The sequence below is a fragment of the Hordeum vulgare genome, chromosome 4H (assembly GCF_904849725.1).
Source record: "Hordeum vulgare subsp. vulgare chromosome 4H, MorexV3_pseudomolecules_assembly, whole genome shotgun sequence".
NCBI lineage: Eukaryota > Viridiplantae > Streptophyta > Magnoliopsida > Poales > Poaceae > Hordeum > Hordeum vulgare.
The window spans coordinates 226,278,029-226,285,315 of NC_058521.1; the positions used below are offsets into that span (position 1 = coordinate 226,278,029).

At 44.0% G+C, this 7,287-nt stretch overlaps 1 long non-coding RNA gene and 1 pseudogene across 1 annotated transcript; both read right to left on the reverse strand.

The window, feature by feature from the left end:
• Nucleotides 1–1,013: 1,013 nt before the first annotated feature.
• Nucleotides 1,014–2,183, reverse strand: LOC123446337. Its single transcript, XR_006631318.1, has 2 exons — nucleotides 1,967–2,183; nucleotides 1,014–1,256 (listed from the first exon to the last, which is right to left on the reverse strand). It is a non-coding gene; the product is annotated as an uncharacterized LOC123446337 (long non-coding RNA).
• A 1,192-nt stretch (nucleotides 2,184–3,375) lies between these two features.
• LOC123450412 lies at nucleotides 3,376–6,112 on the reverse strand (annotated as a pseudogene).
• Between the last annotated feature and the right edge of the window lie 1,175 nt (nucleotides 6,113–7,287).

Consider the following 7,287-nt stretch of genomic DNA (forward strand, 5'->3'; position numbering starts at 1 on the left):
TCCAATATAACATATAGGAACAATATCACATGTAGATATATCACAAGTGGCAACACCTACACCTACACATGGACACACACAAGCCTATACACCACTAACTCACTCAATAGTGGCATGCATGAGGGGTTAGCCCTCATGCACAAGTGCATATGTGCACCCATGCCCACACACACACATGCATGAGCACCGACACTCACATATGTGCTCGCACACACACACACCCCCCAAAAGGTGCAACATGAGGGGCTAGGCCCTCTTGCACATGTTCATGTGCAACCACATGCACACACACACACTCACATGTGTGCACATCTTCACTCATGTGCACACACACATACACACACTAGTGCACTAACCACCTACACACGCACTACAAGGAATATGCTAATACACGACGCTATTTTTTCGTCGCTACATCGTCACGGTTTTCAATTTACGATGATCTCAAGACGAAAAATCAAGCGTCGAAAACGGAACGTCAGAAATGAACAGCAGCGACGTTTTGATCAAAATCGTCGTAACTTTTACGACGATTCCTGGGTCGTCGTAACCTTTACGACGATCCTAAATCGTCGTTGGCAATCAAACCCAATCCTACATGGCAGTCCTACATGGCAAAATTACGACGAAATCAAAACATCATGGTTGAAATCAGCCCAACCCATTTGATCACATGGGCTGGTCCAGTTCGGTGCTTTACGTGGGCCGAGCCCATTAAAATAGCCCATTGTGTAATTTTTTTCCTATGCTTTGATTACCTACACGGGCCTGGGCCAACAATTCGGCCTTTTTAATTTCTAAACTATAGCCTTTTATTATCCATTTCTTTTTTGGGCCTACCTTTTTTACGCATTTCTATTTATATTTCAGCTTAATTGCTGCCAATAGATTCAGTTCCTGTTTTCAAAGCCCAAATAAATTTTGTTCAATAGACATTTCGACCAATTCTAAATTTTGCCCATGCCTATTTTTACCAAATAAAATTTATATCATCAACATAAAACCAGCCCAGATTCAATGCCAACGTATTTTCCAATTAGGATAGTATTATAAGAATATGTACATAACTCCCAGCATTTGAATTTTGTTTGCATGCAAATATACATCAAATTCTTAGCAAAATCAGCACTACATCCAAATTCCAAGAAAATTCAGCATTAGAAGAATGTGCATGCATGCCTAGATCATGCATGCCTTGCTTTCTTCTTACTTCTTCGTCATAGTGCTCGCAATGAAACATGAATGAAGGCCATCATCTGAATGTTATAAAATAGAATGATTAGAAACAAAAGAAAAGCAAATCTGACAACGTGTTAAGTTGGATGCAGTCTGTACACAAATAAAAATAGAAGAACAAAAATGATGCATAGTTATCGGTGATACTAGTGATTGCGCACAATCTGTAAATACATTATATTAGTGACAAACATCATCATAAAGATAACAATGGGGATACATGTATGCACCAAAATGAGAAGTTATTTTGTATTTGAGAAACAGAAAATAGTTCAACATTGCAAACCTTGTTGTTCTACAACGTTTGGCATTAAGTTGTTCATTAGAATGTTCAGTTTCTCCATATAACGTGGGTTTATTTTCAGATAAATTGATGCAAGTATTTTTCTAGTAATTGTAGTTGAAATCAATCGCATGTTCCAAAATGCTGTTAGGCTACAATACGACGGAGAAGTCAACAGAATGGAATAAATTATGGGGACCAACTCATATAACACAAATTAGTTAAAAACTTTAAAATGCTACATATATGTGATTCTGTTGTTCCTTTTCACCACTACAGGTGACTAGCAATGTTGGCAGTTGGTGGGGCAAATTATTTATTTTTTTCAGCGGTCGTTTAAGAATTTTTTGCAGGTTTCAATCAAAATATTTAAGACTTTCTGAGCTTGCATTGTTGTTTGCTATGCCTGGAGCTACAAGAAACAATGGATGAATGGAAAGAATGGACTTGCAAAGTAGTATCTGGAATGTGTCTGCACTATGAACTGATAGGTAGACTTGTGGCTGCTCATAAAGTGATGCCCCCAATGTTCAGTCACCTGACAGTAAGCAGCTATTTAATACGAAGATGCCAATATACAGGTTACTCCATCAAATTACACACCTCAGGTTCAGGAAACATACTTGCCTAATAAGGTGGATTTCAACCAGTTTTTGTCAATCTAGTAAAGCTCGCATGGTAATCAGAATTTTAACAGACAATTAAAACACAAACTAGTAATTAACTGATACTTGGCCAAGTACAGTAGTTTCCCAAATCATGAACTAGTTACTAACTATATTTAGCTAAATACAGTATGTTCTTGAGAAGGCTAGTCGTGAATAACACAGATAGTCCAAAATCAATTGCGTGTAGAGGTGAACTTATCTTCTTATTTGAATGTAAGAAGTTCTCTAGTTTAAGGTCTCAATGGATGACACCATTTTTATGGCACATCTGTCACAGTATAATAGCAAGAATACATGTCAGATATCATAAAACTATCCAATATTGGAAGAAACACTGGTGAAACAAAAAGATGGACTCAAGTTAAAAATAAATGATGGAAAACTAAAAAGTTTTCAATGACATGACAAATTACAGAATACGCACATAAGCATGTACATATTTTGTACCTCTCGAGTTCAACATGGCAATGCTATAGGACAGTAAGGCAATAGACTGAAACTCAGATTGTTCTACACAAATATATTAACAGTCCAAACTGGACCTAAATAGGTAGTTATATACTTATATGTACATAGCACATCATTTTCAGCTCTGTATTACTGATAATAAATTGGAATTCTGATGCCGCCATTCATGTCTGATGGACTAAAAATGACCCTTGTCTTTCTTTGTCTAGAATTATATATATACTCTGTATGCTAGTTACCTTAATAAAGAAACAAGAATACAAGATAGCCAATGAAATTAAGAATCATTCTTTAGCAGCAGATCAAACAAATTTTTTAATGCTCCTTGAATTCGTAAGTCCTAAACTAACTCCTAAGCTCGAGAATGTGCAAATGCTTCTAGAAAAGATTCAGACCACCAGTAACATCGTAAACCATGTATGTCGGCACTCCTAACAGCTATTGGATGTCTAAACTGAACTAGTGCGTCCCTAAACCTGGAATCATATAGATAGACAGGTTGTTGAAGTTTCATATAGATTTTTGTGCCTACAGATTACACACCTCAATCGTGTAGTATTTCTCAAAGAAATACTGTATCTGGCAAGTGCCGATATTGAACAAAGATACTGATGATATTCAGTTTTGGCTCCTGAGAATCTCAGAATAAGATTAACAGCGACGCAGGCACCAGGACCATGGACACCAAAATTATGTACCCTTGAATGAACACAGAACAAGTTAGAAGCAAGTCAAGCAGCATTCGACCCTACCATGATATATGTGACGAAGTATCCACATGTTGTCATGCAAATCTTCCACGATAAGCTCCTGGTTAGGAGGCTGCATCGAGTAATCCTACAAGTTCCAAGGACATAACATATGTATGAGCTGAAGCACTCACAAAGAGTAACCAAGTAGATAAAAGAAAATGTGGACAAGATGCTGATATATACCAGCTGTGGGAACAGCTTCCCTGCGGCTCTTCGAGGCACCGAGAACCCGCCGTGCATGCTCATATCGCTCGCGGTCAAGTTCTTGCAGAAATACTCGGCCGGGTGCTTACTCTTGGCATAGCTGCCGAGAGACTGGATCGGGAACACATCGGTTTCCTGAAATTCACAGAATCTTCGAATCAGATGACAGTTTTATTACACTTTCAGTGAACAATGTAGAATAATTCAGCTCAGCTTGAACTGAACTTTTTCACCAAGTTCCATTTCTTGACAGTACTTACAGAGTTTACGGGTTGCAGCGTCATCTGTGCATACACCTCATAAGTATCCTTGTCAGCCTGTGCAAACCCCAAACAAGAAATCATGCATTTATCAGGGATAATGTTAATGCATAAGGCCACTAACTCCTAATCCATCTGTAGATGAACTGTGTGCGCTTACATGCATGGTGATGTTGTGGACTTGTTAGAGCAGCTGCGACGGCAGGCTCGGGTAGTTGGGGATGCGGGAGTTGGGCGTCTTCTTGGTTGGTGGTGGCCGCGACCTGCCAGATCAAGAAAAACCTCAGCAATCCATGCATGAAGTCAAGTGAAGTGATCTAAACCAGATGAACGGAGCAGGAATGTTGGTGCGGTAGAAGGATGCAGACGAGGACCTGCTCGCTGTGGCCCTGCGGGAAGTAGTAGACGAGGCTCCCGCGCTGCGGCAGGCAGATGAGCGGGCCGGTGCAGGCGTGCCAGAGCTCCGAGTTGATCACCTTCTTGGCTCCCTGCGCCTCCCACTGCTCCTTGGCCTGGTTGAGGCAGTGGCGGCAATGCTTGGCCCCGGACGGGTCGTCGTGGTCTTCATACACATTAGAATCACTACTCATTAAGCACGACTATAAAACTAACAGAAACTTAGCTGGACTCAACAAATAAACTGATGTACGGACCAAGCGTTAACTTGTGTGTAGTTCTACACACCTATACGTCTCATAGAAAAGATTCTGACCGAATGTACTAACATGGGTGCAGCCAATGGTAAAGCATCGGTGGACATATGATGAGTTCAGCATATGCCTATGTTAGCAACATGATACACTTAGCCTATTCTTAATTTTTTTCGCTATAGAATTAAACATTGAGGGCCTGCACGTGCTCAGAATGTCATGCCTTTTAGGATTCATATACTTCATTTTGCTTTTAGCTTTGCGTACCACACTCACAGTTTACAAACCCACTTTTGTTGCATGTATCAACATTCAGACTGCTTACGAAATCACTGATTTTGAAAGATGGAATACTTGATAAAATGTTTATTCATCAACTGCTAGGAGTGATACATTGAGAATTCTCACATAAAAATATTAGATATATACTGATCAGTTCAGATTTCAGCCACTACAGGAGACGATGCTAGGAGGGAGGAGATCTGATGCTGCTGTTGGGGAGATCTTGTCACCCCCCGGGAGCACTGTTGGTCGTGCGGGTAAAAAGGCTAGTGGCTACATACATGCTGCATGCATATTCACTTATTCAATCAGTTAGGAACTCGGCCGGGACGGCCAATTATTCAGGCCAGGCTTGCGTTGAGGCTGAGCTCTAAATTATTGCAGATGTTCTTGTTATTATTATCGCAGTCAGTAATGCATTATGCATGTCTGGGAAATGGAAAATGCGTCCACAGTGAGGGGTCACTGTGCCTGCACGAGGTCCACTACAGGTTAGCCGCATTGTGGTGATTAGTTGTCATTTTGGCCTCAGCATCGCTCTAAGAAACACAAGCCTCAACATGACTTGCGTATGCTTTCTTGTGGTGTTACTGCAACCCATCTTCTCCCTTGGTTCAACATATCATACTCTAGTACTAGATCAGCTCGAACAAATCAAGTGTCTAATGTAAATGATCAAGAAAGAAAGAAAGAAAAAGAAGAGTACTACCCAGGAAGGAGTCGGGGGGCGGGCTGCCAGTCCTCGTCGAAGGCGGCCAATGGCAACTCCACCTCGACCAGCGCCATCTTGGGCTCCACCCGCTGCGTGAGCTCCCTGCCCTTGGCGTTCACCACCAACCACTGTCGGTCCCACCTGAACCCTGCTGTCCGTCCATGGGAGCCATCAGATCAGAGCGAGCTCAGCGCGACACGGGAAAATGATTGGTTTCGGAGAAGCTGGGGGACAGCAGTAGCTAGTACCGGTGGCGGTGACGGGGGACTGCGGCACGGAGACGCCCTTGCAGGACTTGACGGGGTATATGAGGATGGGCGCCACCGTCGCCGTTGGCTCCCCCGAGGGCCCCTCCTCGCCGCCGTCGCCGATGGTGCCGAGGAGGGAGGAGAGGAAGGACGCCGCCTTCTCCATATCGAGAAGTACGCGAGGAGGGAGTGAGTGCAGTGCAGAGAGTGGTGACCGGAGAAGCGACAACGACAAGCGCAAGCTCGGCGCCTTATGTGAAACACGAGCCGCCCGCCGCTGGCGCGTGTGTGGCCTCTGTGGATAGGGGTCGGCGGTGGAGATTGCTCGCTGGCGGATCCCCATGCCCATGTGTGTATCACACACACCACCGTCAGCGCCATGCGGATCGATCGGCCGAGGGCCGATCTGGAGGAGGGGAGGATCTGGAGGAAGGGGAGGGAGATCTGAGGGAGGGGAGGGGAGCTTACACGTGATTCACCCTTGACACCGTCCAGGAGAGGGAGGGTGCAGACCGGCGGCGAGGGGAGAGGGAGGTGGGTGGCGGATTTGGATCGGGGAGCTGTGGTGGGAGGCGGCGGCGAGGGGAGAGGGTGGTAGGTGGCGGATCTGGATTGGGGAGATGGCTAGGTTTCTTGTGCGTGCGAGAGAGGGGAGATGTTTTCTGTGAGAGAGAGAGAGAGGGAGGGAGATGTTTTCTACCATAGAATAGGATGGACCGATGGATGTATGGATGGATGGGATGGAGAGATGGATGGATGGATGGATGGACGCCATGTCATCGATCCGTGGGAAGGGTTCTGAGTGTTTACGATATTTTTATGATCGTCGTAAAAGTTATGAGATCTCATTTTATGTGGTTATGACGTTTTTGACTCACATCATCGTAATTTATATGTAGATTTGATCCCCTCAAACGGTTTACGACAATCCCAGGTGAAATCGTCGTAGATTTATGACGAATTCATCAACGACGTCTTAAAAAACATCATGTATGAGCATATTTCTTGTAGTGATGCTAGTGCACACACACATGCACTTGCACACACACATACACACATACATGCATGCACAACCTTAGGCATTAAAATAAATACATTCCCTGGTTTAGCTAAAGTAAAAACAAAGCAAACTTGTTGCACAAGAAAAGGAAAGGGAAAAAATAACAAGGGAAGCAAAAAATAAAAATGGGGAGCCCCTCGACTCGAACCCACGATCCCCTAGTGTTACCACACCAACACACACCACTGGGTTGTTGCCTTGCTCTCGATAGAGAAGGGGAAGACAACAAGGTAAGCCTTCTCTCTCCCAAGCACTGCTACTAACAAAATGAAAAAATAAAAAGGGGCCTTGCGGGGATTGGACCCACGACCTGCCCGAAGCAACAACACGCCCCTACCACTCTGCTATGCAATCAGTTCTGAACACAGAGGGGGGAGTTGCTCTTTTGAGCATTCCCCTCTGCTCCTACTACACGCCCGCGGTGGCCGGAATAGGGGAGTCTCAACGGCAGCACACCAGTGATC